General features: G+C 35.5%; 1 protein-coding gene across 4 annotated transcripts in view; it reads left to right on the top strand.

The window, feature by feature from the left end:
* The window catches only part of LOC137236902 (uncharacterized), an 844598-nt gene that overhangs the window by 716790 nt on the left and 110272 nt on the right, over nucleotides 1-17536 (top strand). The window lies entirely within an intron of this gene.

The following is a 17536-nucleotide window of genomic DNA, read 5'->3' as shown; positions in this document are numbered from 1 at the left end:
ACACAATACATACAAGAATAGAAAGGGACCAATGAAAAAAATCGCCGCTAGGTGGCGCAAAGATCGAGGTATTAAAAAAATCGTATTTGTGGTCCGATTTGGTCCATATTTGGAGCACATAATACATGTAAGAATAGAAAGTGATCTATGAAAAGAATCGCCGCTTGGTGGCGCAAAGATCGAGATATTCATAAAAATCGTATTTGTGGTCCGATTTGGCTCATATTTGGCACGTTTTGGGTTTCAGCTTCAGACCGGCACCAGCGATTCGATGGAAAACTTCCTCTAAGTTCTTTAGATGTTCCTCAAAGTTCTTTCCCAAAACGATGATGTCGTGTAGGTACACCAAGCATGTTTTCCAATGTAGTCCTTTCAGTACCTGGTCCATGAGTCTCTCAAAAGTAGCTGGTGCATTACCCAATGACCCCTTCGAACAATTACTTTTTAATAATTTTTACACATTATAACTTTACGTATACCAAACGCAATATTACAAACTCAATGGGACAAATAAGTCGAAGGCTTACAAAGTGAGCAGTGACACCCTCCGCCCCCTCTCGCCCTCTGGTGCAGCTACCGACCTATGAAAAAAACGCCGCTAGTTGGCGCAAGTATCGAGATAATCCCAAAAACCGTATTTTTGATCCGATTAGGCTCATATTTGGATCACATTATACATACAAGAATAGAAGGTGACCTATAAAAAAATCGCCGCTAGGTGGCGAAAAGATCGAGATATTCACAAAAATCGTATTTGTGGTCCGATTTCGCTCATATTTGGAACACATAATACATACATGAATAGAAGGCGACCTATGATGTCCGATTTGGCTCATATTTGGAGCAAATATTACATACAGTCCGGTAGAAGTGACATCAAAATATTTTGGAGTTGGAGGAGGGACAAGCATACGTGGCGCAGAGTCGAGTAAAGTCTTTGGAAGGATTAAGTATTGAGGACTTAGATTGTAACAAATTGTCAGGAAAGAGTCCTTGTAACAATGAGTCACTAAATGAACTAAATAGAATGCGAAATAATAGGCAATTAAATAAAGGCTAAAAACTTGAAAATAAAATAAAAAAAAAAAATTTTAAGTTATACGGATTTATTGAAAACAATACTTACATGAAATAATAATAATACTAAAGGCTAGAAATAACTCGGTAGGTCCTAGGTACAAGTCGTCACACTCCTCATTAATCTAGGGCGTTGATCAGACAATTCAATAAAAGCGTGGACGCGTCAAATTTCTATTGATAATGATATATAAGACCAACTGACCTTAATCAGGTTATGCTACATACATGCCAGAATAGAAAGCGACCTATGAAAAAATCGCCGCTAGGGTCGAGATAATCACAAAAATCGTATTTGTGGTCCGATTTCGCCGAGATTAGGAACACATAACACATACAAGAATAGAAGGCGACCTATGAAAAAAAGATCGAGATATTGAAAAAATCGTATTTGTGGTCCGATTTGGTCCATATTTGGAACACATAATACATGCACGAATAGAAAGTGACCTATGAAAAAAATCGCCGCTTGTGGCGCAAAGATCGAGATATTCATAAAAATCGTATTTGTGGTCCGATTTGGCTCATATTTGGAACACATAATACATACATGTATAGAAAGCGACCTATGATGTCCGATTTGGTTCATATTTGGAGCAAATATTACATACAGTCCGTAGAAGTGACATCAAAATATTTTGGAGTTGGAGGAGGGACAAGCATACGTGGCGCAGAGTCGAGTAAAGTCTTTGGAAGGATTATGTATTGAGGACATAGATTGTAACAAATTGTCAGGAAAGAGTCCTTGTAATAATGAGTCACTAAATGAACTAAATAGAATGCGAAATAATAGGCAATTAAATAAAGGCTAAAAACTTGAAAATAAAATAATAAAAAAAAAATTTAAGTTATACGGATTTATTGACAACAATACTTACATGAAATAATAATAATACTAAAAGCTAGAAAATAACTAGTTAGGTCCTAGGTACAAGTCGTCACACTCCTCATTAATCTAGGGCGTTGATCAGACAATTCAATAAAAGCGTTGGACGCGTCCAAATTTCTATTGATAATCATATATAAGTATGTTTGTTTAATGGTGTGTTCAGTTTATACTTATATTTAAGAATTCATGAGCTTAACACCGGCTTATAATAATTGAATTTCAATTATTATGTTTTCTAAGAGAAACTGAAAACAAAGAAACATTTACTGGCATATTGCGATGGACCATTTCGAAAACCGCCAACGTAATCATCATCAGGCAATTTTGTAATGTTATCAAAGGTTTCACCGGGATTCGAACCGTGAATCACATGGTGAAACTGCAGAAGCCTTTAACCACTAGGCCATCCTGCTGGTATTTGTTTTCATGCTTAATTCAGTTTTTCTCATTTCTACACTAACAACACAATTGAGACATTTTGTCTCTATATTGATTTGTGTGCCATGTAGATTTGTTTTGTAAAGTTCTTCTTCGTTGCGAATTAGAAGCTTTGTATACTCGGGCTCAGTTGTACATATTTATGTATGTTTGTTTAATGGTGTGTTCAGTTTATACTTATATTTAAGAATTCATGAGCTTAACACCGGCTTATAATAATTTGAATTTCAATTATTATGTTTTCTAAGAGAAACTGAAAAGAAAGAAACATTTACTGGCATATTGCGATGGACCATTTCGAAATGCCTGATGATGATTACGTTGGCGGTTTTCGAAATGGTCCATCGCAATATGCCAGTAAATGTTTCTTTCTTTCAGTTTCTCTTAGAAAACATAATAATTGAAATCAATTATTATAAGCCGGTGTTAAGCTCATGAATTCTTAAATATAAATCATATATAAGACCAACTGAACCTTAATCAGGTTATGCTACGCCTCACATTTATAGAAATTTCACGCGCCCAACGCTTTTATTTAATTGTTTGATCAACGCCCTAGATTGATGAGGAGCGTGACGATTTGTACCTAGGACCTACCTAAATATTTTCTAGCTTTTAGTATTATTATTATTTTCATGTAAGTATTGTTTTCAATAGAACCGTATCACTTAAAATTTTTTTAAATTATTTTATTAATTATTATATTAATTTGATGTCTTCAAGACCAAGTTTGTTATTTTTGTAAAATGTATATTTTACAAGTTATATTATTTTAAATTATTATACATAGAAAACGAGTAAATTTGAAAAAAAAACAAAGTTCATAGACCGTATAGCCGACTATTTCAAAACACATGACGGTTTATCATCAGCGATCCGCACATTGAAGGCTTGACGTTTATCGCATCAGGCCATCAATGCACTTTGCATGTTTCTATTTATAACTCGTTACCTACTGTTTGTTGTTTTTATTCTTTTACCACCTTCAATTGCGTGCGCCAATCAGGTGCTATTATCTCATTAGACGAGGATTCTTGTTGCAGCCCATATGGTTTTTCTTTAAGCTATCGCTTTGTTAGAATTCCAGGGTGCTTTTTCCGTAGACTGAAAGTATGTATGTATGTAAGTAAAGTATGAAAAGTGAAAGTATTTAATGTTATGTTTGGTTTTACTGGTTATGGCTGGGTTTACTGGTCTGTAAATAATTAAACGATTTTATTTAGGTTGACTTGACAGGCTGCACGGCCATTGTAAACGAATTTTGTAATTAAAATTTAAGTAACTTCCCGATAAGCTACAAGCTTGAAACTTGGAATATAGTTCAGAACCCGATGACAATGCAATAATGAGAAAAAAATCGTCACTAGGTGGCGCAAGGATCGAGATATTCACAAAAATCGTATTTGTGGTCCGATTCGCCCAGATTAGGAACACATAACACATACAAGAATAGAAAAAAAATCACCGCTAGGTGGCGCAAGGATCGAGATATTCACAAAAATCGTATTTGTGGTCCGATTTCGCCCAGATTAGGAACACATAACACATACAAGAATAGAAAGCGACCTATGAAAAAAATCACCACTAGGTGGCGCAAGGATCGAGATATTCACAAAAATCGTATTTGTGGTCCGATCTGGCTCATATTTGGAACACATAATACGTACAAGAATAGAAAGCGACCTATGAAAAAGATCGCCGCTAGGTGGCGCAAAGATCAAGATATTCAAAAAAATCGTAATTGTGGTCCGATTTAGTCCATATTTGGAACACACAATTCATGCAAGAATAGAAAGCGATCTATGAACAAAAATCGCCGCTAGGTGGCGCAAGGATGAGATATTCACAAAAACTGTATTTGTGGTCCGATTTGGTTCATATTTGGAACACATAATACATACAAGAATAGAAAGCGACCTATGAAAAAATCACCGCTAGGTGGTGCAAAAATCGAGATATTAAAACAATCGTATTTGTGTTCCGATTTGGTCCATATTTAGAACACATAAGAATAGAAGGCGACCTATGAAAAAAATCACCGCTAGGTGGCGCAAAGATCGAGATATTCAAAAAAAGCTTATTTGTCGTCCGATTTGGTCCATATTTGGAACACATAATACATGCCAGAATAGAAATCGACCTATGAAAAAAATCGCCGCTAGGTGGCGCAAGGATCGATATAATCACAAAAATCGTATTTGTGGTCCGATTTCACCGAGATTAGGAACACATAACACATACAAGAATAGAAGGCGACCTATGAAAAAAATCGCCGCCAATTCTATATATTCTCGCGGAATTTTGTTCCCGCGGATTTTTTTATTCCCGCGGAAAAATTCCTCCAATTCTGTTCTCCTAGGGAGAACAATAATTGGGGAGTAGGAATTTCGAATTTTCGAAGTCAGCTGTTTTGTCAATTGAAATTTCGTTGCACATTTCTTATTTTGTTTAAAAAATTGAAAAGTTTAATTATTGTTGCAAATTTGTTGGAAATTAAGAAATAAAATATAAACAATGCACAGTATTTATTGCATTTCATGTGGTATTCACTGAAATGAGTAATGAATTGGTGCCACAGCAACATCAACAGCGGAACATAACACAAATCTGCCGGAGTTGCCTGCTTTCATTCAGCAAAGCAATTTTCTGGCGGCCAAGTTGAGTTGAATTCGTCCTTCGACTTATTAAAAAATCCTTGCGCAATTTCTGGATGGCTGCATCAAATATGTATACCAAGAGCTCTACCGTTGCTTATGATATACTTTTCGACTTAAAATAAAGAATATTGTGGTTGTAGTTGTTGTCGTATTAACAGTGAGAATATTGTGGTAGAATGTAAATACATATTTTAGCACAAATTTGTACAAATAAGTGTTCTTTCTTAAAAGAACCAATTTCCTTTAACTATTTTGATGCATTCCCTTTAATTTAACAAGTGAAAAAACTCCTATGAAATGGCAAAGAAATCTCCCTCTCCCTCACATTCATAATACCTACTTTTCTCCCATAACCGGTTTCCGCTTTTTCGAACATTGTTCAGAATAGGAGGAAAGGGAGAAGTGAAAAAACTCACAAGGAATTTTTATTTAGAATACGAGGAATGGGAGAAGGGAAAAAACTCGCACGGAATTTTGGTTTAGAATTGGGCTGTATATTTGTGGTCCGATTTGGCTAATATTTGGAACACATAATACATACAAGAATAGAGAGCGACCTATGAAAAAATCACCGCTAGGTGGCGCAAAGATCGATATATTAAAAAAAATCGTATTTGTGTTCTGATTCGGTCCATATTTGGAACACATAATACATGCAAGAATAGACACCGACCTATGAAAAAAAATCACCGCTAGGTGGCGCAAAGATCGAGATATTCAAAAAAGCTTATTTGTGGATCGATTTGGTCCATATTTGGAACACATAATACATGCAAGAATAGAAAGCGACCTATGAAAAAAACGCCGCTAGGTGGCGCAAGGATCGGGATAATCACAAAAATTGCATTTGTGGTCCGATTTGGTCCACATTTGGAACACATGATACATACAAGAATAGAAAGCGACCTATGAAAAAAAATCGCCGCTACGTGGCGCAAAGATCGAGATATTCAAACAGTCGTATTCGTGGTCCGATTTAGTCCATATTTGGAACACACAATACATGCAAGAATAGAAAGCGACCTATGAAAAAAATCGCCGCTAGGTGGCGCAAAGATCGAGATATTCAAAAAAATCGTATTTGTGGTCCGATTTAGTCCATATTTGGAACACACAGTACATGCAAGAATAGAAAGCGACCTATGAAATAAAATCTAACCTAGGTGGCGCAAGGATCGAGATATTAATAAAAATCGTATTTGTCGTCCGATTTCGCTCATGTTTGGAACACATAATACATACAAGAATTGAAAGCGACCTATGAAAAAAAATCGCAGCTAGGTGGCGCAAGGATCGAGATAATCAAAAAAATCGTATTTGTTGTCCGATTTGGCTCATATTTGGAACACACAATACATACAAGAGTAGAAAGCGACCAATGAAAAAAATCGCCGCTAGGTGGCGGAAGGATCGAGATATTCCCAAAAATCGTATTTGTGGTCCGATTTGGCTCATATTTGGAACACATAATACAAGAAGAATAGAAAGCGACCTATGAAAAAAAATCGTTGCTAGTGGCGCAAGGATCGAGATATTCACAAAAATCGTATTTGTGGTCCGATTTCGCTCATATTTGGAACATATAATACATGCGAGAATAGAAAGCGACCTATGAAAAACAATCGCCGCTAGGTGGCGCAAGGATCGAGATATTCACAAAAACTTTATTTGTAGTCCGATTTGGCTCATATTTGGAACACATAATACATATAAGAATAGAAGGCGACCTATGAAAAAAATCGCCGCTAGGTGGCGCAAGGATCGAGATATTCACAAAAATCGTATTTGTGGTTCGATTTGGCTCATATTTGGAACACATAATACACACAGGAATTGAAAGCGACCTATGAAAAAAAATCGCCGCTAGGTGACACAAGGATCGAGATAATCACAAAAATAGTATTTGTGGTCCGATTTGGTCCATATTTGGAACACATAATAAGACATGCAATAATAGAAAGCGACCTATGAAAAAACTCGGCGCTAGGTAGCGCAAGGATCGAGACATTCACAAAAATCGCATTTGTGGTCCGATTTAGTCCATATTTGGAACACACAATACATGCAAGAATAGAAAGCGACCTATGAAAAAAAATCGCCGCTATGTGGCGCAAGGATTGACATGTGGTCCGATTTCGCTCATATTTGGAATACATAATACACACAAGAATTGAAAGCGACCTATGAAAAACAATCGCCGCTAGGTGGCGCAAGGTTCGAGATAATCACAAAAATCGTATTTGTGGTCCGATTTGGTCCATATTTGGAACACATAATAATACATGCAAGAATAGAAAGCGACCTATGAAAAAAATCGAGGCTAGGTGGCGCAAGGATCGAGATATTCACAAAAATCGTATTTGTGGTCCGATTTCGCTCATATTAGAAACACATGAGCCGTTTATTTTGAAAGTGGCATAAGTCATTTCATGTCGTTTAGGTTCAGTGATAATTTGTTTGCATCTCTCCTAGCCTCCAGTTTGTTAGAGTCCAATATCCAAAAGATGCAATTCTTATTATTATTTTATAATTGTATAACCATCTATATATGCATTCGTTCAAAAATAACAATGCATTTAAGACCACGAGTTGGAAATGACTTATGCCACTTTCAAAATAAACGGCTCACATAATACATGCAATAATAGAAAGCGACCTATGAAAAAATCGACGCTAGGTGGCGCAAGGATCGAGATATTCACAAAAATCGTATTTGTGGTCCGATTTCGCTCATATTAGAAACACGTAATACATGCAAGAATAGAAAGCGACCTATGAAAAAAATCGCCACTAGGTGGCGGAAGGATCGACATATTCCCAAAAATCGTATTTGGTATTGGCTCATATTTGGAACACATAATACAAGAAGAATAGAAAGCGACCTATGAAAAAAAATCGCTGCTAGAGGACGCAAGGATCGGGGTATTCACAAAAACTGTATTTGTGGTCCGATTTGGCTCATATTAGGAACACATAATACATACAAGAATAGAAGGCGACCTATGAAAAAAAATCGCCGATAGGTGGCGCAAGGATCGAGCTATTCACAAAAACCTTATTTGTGGTCCGATTTGGCTCATATTTGGAACACATAATACATACAAGAATAGAAAGCGACCTATGAAAAAATCGCCGCTAGGTGGCGCAAAGATCGAGATATTAAAAAAAATCGTATTTGTGGTCCGATTTAGTCCATATTTGGAATACACAATACATGCAAGAATAGAAAGCGACCTATAAAAAAATCGCCGCTAGGTGGCGCAAGGATCGAGATATTTACAAAAATCGTATTTGTGGTCCGATTTGGCTCATATTTGGAACACATAATACATACAAGGATAGAAAGCAACTTATGAAATTTGGAACCTATTTGGAACACACAATACATGCAAGAATAGAAAGCGACCTATGAAAAAAAATCGCCGCTATGTGGCGCAAGGATCGAGATGTGGTCCGATTTCGCTCATATTTGGAACACATAATACACACAAGAATTGAAAGCGACCTATGAAAAACAATCGCCGCTAGGTGGCGCAAGGTTCGAGATAATCACAAAAATCGTATTTGTGTTCCGATTTGGTCCATATTTGGAACACATAATACATGCAAGAATAGAAAGCGACCTATAAAAAAAATCGCCGCTAGGTGGCGCAAGGATCGAGATATTTACGAAAATCGTATTTGTGGTCCGATTTGGCTCATATTTGGAACACATAATACATACAAGGATAGAAAGCGACCTATGAAAAAAATCGCCGCTAGGTGGCGCAAGGATCGAGATAATCACAAAAATCGTATTTGTGGTCCGATTTGGTCCATATTTGGAACACATAATACATGTAAGAATAGAAAGCGACCTATAAAAAAATCGCCGCTAGGTGGCGCAAGGATGAGATATTCACAAAAACTGTATTTGTGGTCCGATTTAGTCCATATTTGGAACACACAATATATGCAAGAATAGAAACTATGAAAAAATCGCCGCTAGGTGGCGCAAGGATCGAGATATTTACGGAAATCGTATTTGTGGTCCGATTTGGCTCATATTTGGAACACATAATACATACAAGAATAGAAAGCGACCTATGAAAAAATCGCCGCTAGGTGGCGCAAAGATCGAGATATTAAAAAAAATCGTATTTGTGGTCCGATTTAGTCCATATTTGGAATACACAATACATGCAAGAATAGAAAGCGACCTATAAAAAAATCGCCGCTAGGTGGCGCAAGGATCGAGATATTTACAAAAATCGTATTTGTGGTCCGATTTGGCTCATATTTGGAACACATAATACATACAAGGATAGAAAGCAACTTATGAAATTTGGAACCTATTTGGAACACACAATACATGCAAGAATAGAAAGCGACCTATGAAAAAAAATCGCCGCTATGTGGCGCAAGGATCGAGATGTGGTCCGATTTCGCTCATATTTGGAGCACATAAGACAACAAGAATAGAAAGCGACCTATGAAAAAAAATCGCCGCTAAGTGGCGCAAAGATCGAGATATTCACAAAAATCGTATATGTGGTCCGATTTGGCTCATATTTGGAACACATAAGACAACAAGAATAGAAAGCGACCTATGAAAAAAATCGCCGCTAGATGGCGCAAAGATCGAGATATTCACAAAAATCGTATTTGTGGTTCGATTTGGCTCATATTTGGAACACATAATACATACAAGAATAGAAGGCGACCTATAAAAAAATCGCCGCTAGGTGGCGCAAAGATCGAGATATTCACAAAAATCGTATATGTGGTCCGATTTGGCTCATATTTGGAACACATAAGACAACAAGAATAGAAAGCGACCTATGAAAAAAATCGCCGCTAGATGGCGCAAAGATCGATATATTCACAAAAATCGTATTTGTGGTTCGATTTGGCTCATATTTCGAACACATAATACAAACAAGAATAGAAGGCGACCTATAAAAAAAAATCGTCGCTAGATGGCCCAAAGATCGAGATATTTACAAAAATCGTATTTGTTGTTCGATTTGGCTCATATTTGGAACACATAATACATACAAGAATAGAAGGCGACCTATGAAAAAAAAATCACCGCTAGGTGGCGCAAGGATCGAGATATTCACAAAAATCGTATTTGTGGTCCGATTTGGTTCATATTTGGAACACATAATACATACAAGAATAGAAGGCGACCTTTGAAAAAAAAATCACCGCTAGGTGGCGCAAGGATCGAGATATTCACAAAAATCGTATTTGTGGTCCGATTTCGCTCATATTTGGAACACATAAGACAACAAGAATAGAAAGCGACCTATGAAAAAAATCGCCGCTAGATGGCGCAAAGATCGATATATTCACAAAAATCGTATTTGTGGTTCGATTTGGCTCATATTTGGAACACATAAGACAACAAGAATAGAAAGCGACCTATGAAAAAAAAATCGCCGCTAGGTGGCGCAAAGATCGAGATATTCACAAAAATCGTATATGTGGTCCGATTTGGCTCATATTTGGAACACATAAGACAACAAGAATGGAAAGCGACCTATGAAAAAAAATCGCCGCTAGATGGCGCAAAGAGCGAAAAATCGTATTTGTGGTTCGATTTGGCTCATATTTGGAACACATAATACATACAAGAATAGAAGGCGACCTTTGAAAAAGAAAAATCACCGCTAGGTGGCGCAAGGATCAAGATATTCACAAAAATCGTATTTGTGGTCCGATTTCGCTCATATTTGGAACAAATATTACATACAGTCCGGTAGAAGTGGCATCAAAATATTTTGGAGTTGGAGGAGGGACAAGCATACGTGGCGCAGAGTCGAGTAAAGTCTTTGGAAGGATTATGTATTGAGGACTTAGATTGTAACAAATTGTCTAGAAAGAGTCCTTGTAATAATGAGTCTCTAAATGAACTAAATAGAATGAGAATTAATAGGCAATTAAATAAAGACTAAAAACTTGAAAATAAAATAATTAAAAAAAAAAATTTTAGTTATACGGTTTTATTTAAAAAAATACTTACATAAAATAATAATAATACTAAAAGCTAGAAAATAATTAGGTAGGTCCTAGGTAAAAGTCGTCACACTCCTCGTCAATCTAGCGCCTTGGTCAGACAATTCAATAAAAGCGTTGGACGCGTCAAATTTCTATTGATAGTCATATATAAGACCAACTGAACCTTAATCAGGTTATGCTACGCCTCACATTTTTTAGAAATTTCACGCGCGCAACGCTTTTATTTAATTGTCTGATCAACGCCCTAGATTGATGAGGAGTGTGACGACTTGTACCTAGGACCTACCTAATTACTTTCTAGCTTTTAGTTTTATTATTATTTCATGTAAGTATTGTTTTCATTAAAGCCGTATAACTTAAATTTTTCTTTTTTATTATTATATTAATTTGTTGTTTTCAAGACCAAGTTTGTTATTTTTGTAAAATATATATTTTACAAGTTATATTATATTAAATTATTATACATAGAAAACGAGTAAATTAGAAAAAAAAACAAAGTTCATAGACCGTATAGCCGACTATTTCAAAACCCATGACGGTTTATCATCAGCGATCCACACATTGAAGGCTTGACGTTTAGCGCATCAGGCCATCAATGCACTTTGCAAGTTTCTATTTATAACTCGTTTTCTACTGTTTGTTGTTTTTATTCTTTTACCACCGTAAATTGCATGCGCCAATCAGGTGCTATTATCTCATTAGAGGAGGATTTTTTGTTGGCATCCATATGGTTTTTCTTTAAGCTCTCGCTTTTGTTAGAATTCCAGGGTGCTTTTTCCGTAGACTGAAAGTATTTATTGTTATGTTTTATGTTATGTTTATTTAGGTTGACTTGACAGGCTGCACGGCTGCACGGCCGTTGTGAACGAATTTTGTAATTAAAATTTAAGTAACCTCCCGATAAGCTACAAGCTTGAAACTTGGAATATAGTTCAGAACTCGATGACAATGCAATAATGAGAAAAAAATCGTCGCTAGGTGGCGCAAGGATCGTATTTGTGGTCCGATTTGGTCCGTATTTGGAACACATAATACAAGTAAGAATAGAAAGCGGCCTATGAAAAAAAAAATCGCCGCTAGGTGGCGCAAGGATCGAGATAATCACAAAAATCGTATTTGTGATCCGATTTGGCTCATATTTGGAACACAATACATATAAGAATAGAAAGCGACCTATGAAAAAAATCGCCGCTAGGTGGCGCAAAGATCAAGATATTCACAAAAATCGTATTTGTGGTCCTATTTGGTCCATATCTGGAACACATAATACATGCAAGAATAGAAGGCGAGCTATGAAAAAAATCGTCGCTAGGTGGCGCAAGGATCGAGATAATCACAAAAATTGTATTTGTGGTCCGATTTCGTTCATATTTGGAACACATAATACATACAAGAATATAAAGCGACCTATGAAAAAAAATCGACGCTAGGTGGCGCAAGGATCGAGATATTCACAAAAATCGTATTTGTGGTCCGAGTTCGCTCATATTTTCAACAAATATTACATACAGTCCGGTAGAAGTGACATCAAAATATTTTGGAGTTGGAGGAGGGACAAGCATACGTGGCGCAGAGTCGAGTAAAGTCTTTGGAAGGATTATGTATTGAGGACTTAGATTGTAACAAATTGTCAGAAATAATAGGCAATTAAATAAAGACTAAAAACTTGAAAATAAATTAATTTAAAAAAAATTTTAAGTTATACGGTTTTATTGAAAACAATACTTACATGAAATAATAATACTAAAATCTAGAAAATAATTAGGTAGGTCCTAGTTACAAGTCGTCACACTCCTCATCAATCTAGGGCGTTGATCAGACAATTCAATAAAAGCGTTGGCCTCGTCAAATTTCTATAAGACCAACTGAACCTTAATCAGGTTATGCCACGCCTCACATTTTTAGAAATTTCACGCGCCCAACGCTTTTATTTAATTGTCATCAACGCCCTAAATTGATGAGGAGTGTGACGACTTCTACCTGGGACCTACCTAATTATTTTCTAGCTTTTAGTATTATTATTATTTCATGTAAGTATTGTTTTCAATAAAACCGTATAACTTAAATTTTTCTTTTTTATTATTATATTAATCTGTTGTCTTCAATACCAAGTTTGTTATTTTTGTAAAATGTATATTTGACAAGTTATATTATATTAAATTATTAGCATAGAAAACGAGTAAATTAGAAAAAAACAAAGTTCATAGACCCTATAGCCGACTATTTCAAAATCAATTACGGTCATTAGCGATCCACACATTGAAGGCTTGACGTTTAGCGCATCAGGCCATCAATGCACTTTGCAAGTTTCTATTTATAACTCGTTTGCTACTGTTTGTTGTTTTTATTATTTTACCACCGTAAATTGCGTGCGCCAATCAGGTGCTATTATCTCATTAGACGAGGATTATTTGTTGCAGCCCATATGGTTTTTCTTTAAGCTCTCGCTTTTGTTAGAATTCCAGGGTGTTTTTCCGTAGACTGAAAGTATTTAATGTTATGTTTGGTTTTACTGGCCTGTAAATAATTAATTACGAGCCTGACCCGTACGCATCTTGCGCAACCAATATAAAAGTCACTTATAAAATATCAACAGAAATCAGCTGTTCTATTAACTTACAGCTTGCGGTGCATCTAGCATATAATAGCAACTGCTGTCAGTCAATTAAAAGTTACTGCTTGCGCTGCCATATAGGGTACAATAGCAACTGCCGGTATTGCAGTGCAAATATTCACAATAGTGCCATAGTACAAATAGAATTCTTTTGTGTGCTCTCAAACGCGTAATTTTTATCAAATTATATTAATAAAATATAGCTAAACAAAAGTACTATGACCAAAATTGCCGAAAGCACGCTAATAGCTCGAATCTCCATCTTTACAACCAAAGTTTTGTTTATAGATTTGGGTTCCAAATAAGAGCGAAAAAGGGACCCGTACATAAAAACAGCAATTAGAAATAATCACCCCTATTCTGCATTTCGATTACGTTCCCGTTCTACGCTCCACTTTAATCGATGTTGGGTATTCTGCATTACGACGGAATCGTAACGAGAAGAGGAAGAGCAAATGATTTTTCGAAATCAGCTGTTTGTACGGAATGTGTGAACATTGGAATAAAATAAATTAAAGAAAATTTGTAAAAAACACTGAAAAACGTTTATATTTTATTATCCACGCCATTTTGTACAAAAAAAAGCAATAGAATATATTGCCGCAATGTTATATTTTTTTGAGTGAAGTGCTTTCATAATTATATGTGTGTTTTTGCCGTTCTTTTGGCCACTTCCCTGCCGTGGCCACCAAGTTTTGTTAAAACGGATTCCTGCTCGAATATAGTTGACATTTTCTGAATTTTATGGATGCTAATTTCATTGCACTGGCCTAAAATACTTTATGCAGATTTATTAATTCTTTCCGCAAGGATTGTTTACGTTTTCGATTCACCTTCCTCTACTCCGGCAGCTTGCTTTGGCATATAACTGGACCCAACGAACAGACACAAATTATAGCTAACTGCAATCAATAGCCGCGGCATTATTTGTGGAGTTGGAAAGCAACGCATACGAAAATGGCCAGGCGAGAATGGACAGGCAAATATTGCGAGATTTATGTAATCTATTTGAAATGAGTGATGAATTGTAAGAAATTGAACTTAAAAGTGGTAAAGTTTAATGACTTATTTTCTTATTTAGGTTCAAAAAAACTTTCGACTTAATAAGGATGCTTTCAAGTATGTGTTAGATACTTTGCGGGGCAAATACGTCCAAGGACTTCGACATCGACATGTTGTTTTTGACCTGGAAACATATTAAAAACGGTCATCATCAAAATTTTTACGTTTCTTAGCAACTTTTACTTAAATTTTTGTCAAAATTCTGTTATAAATTAATAAAAAATAAAAAGAAAATATTTTTCTGCCAACAAATTTGCAACATAGCAAAACGGAACTACGATCGCAATGCAGAATACACAAAATCAAACGATTTGAAGTTGGATCGAAAGAGATGGGAACACAGAATACCAAAATTGCCAAATCGAAAAAATTCCAATCAAAGTCGAAATGCAGAATAGGGCTGAATATATATGATTATATTAATTTGTTGTCTTCAAGACCAAGTTTGTTATTTTTGAAAATGTATATTTTACAAGTTATATTATATTAAACTATTATACATAGAAAACGAGTAAATCAGAACAAAACAAAGTTCATAGACCATATAGCCGACTACTTCAAAACCCATGACAGTTTTTCATCAGCTATCCACACATTGAAGGCTTGACGTTTAGCGTATCAGGCCATCAATGCAATTTGAAAGTTTCTATTTATAATTCGTTTTCTACTGTTTGTTGTTTTTATTCTTTTACCACCGTCAATTGCGTGATCCAATCAGGTGCTATTGTCTCATTAGACGAGGATTTTTTGTTGCAATCCATATGGTTTTTCTTTAAACTCTCGATTTTGTTAGAATTCCAGGGCGCCTTTTCCGTAGACTGAAAGTATTTAATGTTATGTTTGGTTTTAATGGTCTGTAAATAATTAAACGGTTTTATTTAGGTTGACTTGACAGGCTGCACGGCCGTTGTGAACGAGTTTTGTAATTAAAATTTAAGCAACTTCCCGATAAGCTACAAGCTTGGAACTTGGAATATAATGAGAAAAAATCGTCGCTAGTGGCGCAAGGATCCAGATATTCACAAAAATCGTATTTGTGGTCCATTTCGCTCATATTTGGAACAAATATTACATACAGTCCGGTAGAAGTGACATCAAAATATTTTGGAGTTGGAGGAGGGACAAGCATGCGTGGCGCAGAGCCGAGTAAAGTCTTTGGAAGGATTATGTATTGAGGACTTAGATTGTAACAAATTGTCAGGAAAGAGTCCTTGTAATAATGAGTCACTAAATGAACTAAATAGAATGAGAAATAATAGGCAATTAAATAAAGACTAAAAACTTGAAAATAAAATAATTAAAACAATTTTTTAAGTTATACGGCTTTATTGAAAACAATACTTACATGAAATAATAGTAATACTCTAAGCTAGAAAATAATTAGGTAGGTCCTAGGTAAAAGTCGTCACACTCCTCGTCAATCTAGGGCCTTGATCAGACAATTCAATAAAGGGTTGGACGCGTCAAATTTCTATTGATAGTCATATATAAGACCAACTGAACCTTAATCAGCTTATGCTACGCCTCACATAGCCGACTATTTCAAAACCCATGACGGTTTATCATCAGCGATCCACACATTGAAGGTTTGACGTTTAGCGCATCAGGCCATAAATGCACTTTGCAAGTTTCTATTTATAACTCGTTTTCTACTGTTTGTTGTTTTTATTCTTTTACCACCGCCAATTGCGTGCGCCAATCAGGTGATATTATCTCATTAGACGAAGATTCTTTGTTGCAGCCCATATGGTTTTTCTTTAAGCTCTCGCTTTTGTTAGAATTCCAGGGTGCTTTTTCCGTAGACTGTAAGTATTTAATGTTATGTTTGGTTTTACTGGTGTGTAAATAATTAATTATTATATTAATTTGTTGTCTTCAAGACCAAGTTTGTTATTTTTGTAAAATTTATATTTTACAAGTTATATTATATTAAATTATTAGCACAGAAAACGAGTAAATTAGAAAAAACCAAAGTTCATAGACCCTATAGCCGACTATTTAAAAATCAATGACGGTTTATCATCAGCGATCCACGCATTGAAGGTTTGACGTTTAGCGCATCAGGCCATAAATGCACTTTGCAAGTTTCTATTTATAACTCGTTTTCTACTGTTTGTTGTTTTTATTCTTTTACCACCGCCAATTGCGTGCGCCAATCAGGTGATATTATCTCATTAGACGAGGATTCTTTGTTGCAGCCCATATGGTTTTTCTTTAAGCTCTCGCTTTTGTTAGAATTCCAGGGTGCTTTTTCCGTAGACTGTAAGTATTTAATGTTATGTTTGGTTTTACTGGTCTGTAAATAATTAATTATTATATTAATTTGTTGTCTTCAAGACCAAGTCTGTAATTTTTGTAAAATGTATATTTTACAATTTATATTATATTAAATTATTATAAATAGAAAGCGAGAGCTTAAAGTAAAATCATATGGGCTGCAACAAAAAATTCTCGTCTAATGAGATAATAGCACCAGATTGGAGCACGCAATTGACGGTGGTAAAAGAATAAAAACAACAAACAGTAGAAAAGAAGTTATAAATAAATAGAAACCTGCAAAGTGCATGGATGGCCTGATGCGCAAAATTCAAGCCTTCAATGTGTGGATCGCGGATGATAAACCGTAATGGGTTTTGAAATAGTCGGCTATACAGTCTATGAACTTTGTTTTTTTCTAATTTACTCGTTTTCTATGTATAATAATTTAACATAATATAACTTGTAAAATATACATTTTAAAAAAATAACAAACTTGGTCTTGAAGTAAATAAATTAATATAATAGTTAATTATTTAC

This window comes from Eurosta solidaginis, chromosome 1, assembly GCF_040869045.1.
Source record: "Eurosta solidaginis isolate ZX-2024a chromosome 1, ASM4086904v1, whole genome shotgun sequence".
NCBI lineage: Eukaryota > Metazoa > Arthropoda > Insecta > Diptera > Tephritidae > Eurosta > Eurosta solidaginis.
Note: the sequence above shows the minus strand (reverse complement) of the source record. Positions and strands in the feature narration are given on the sequence as shown.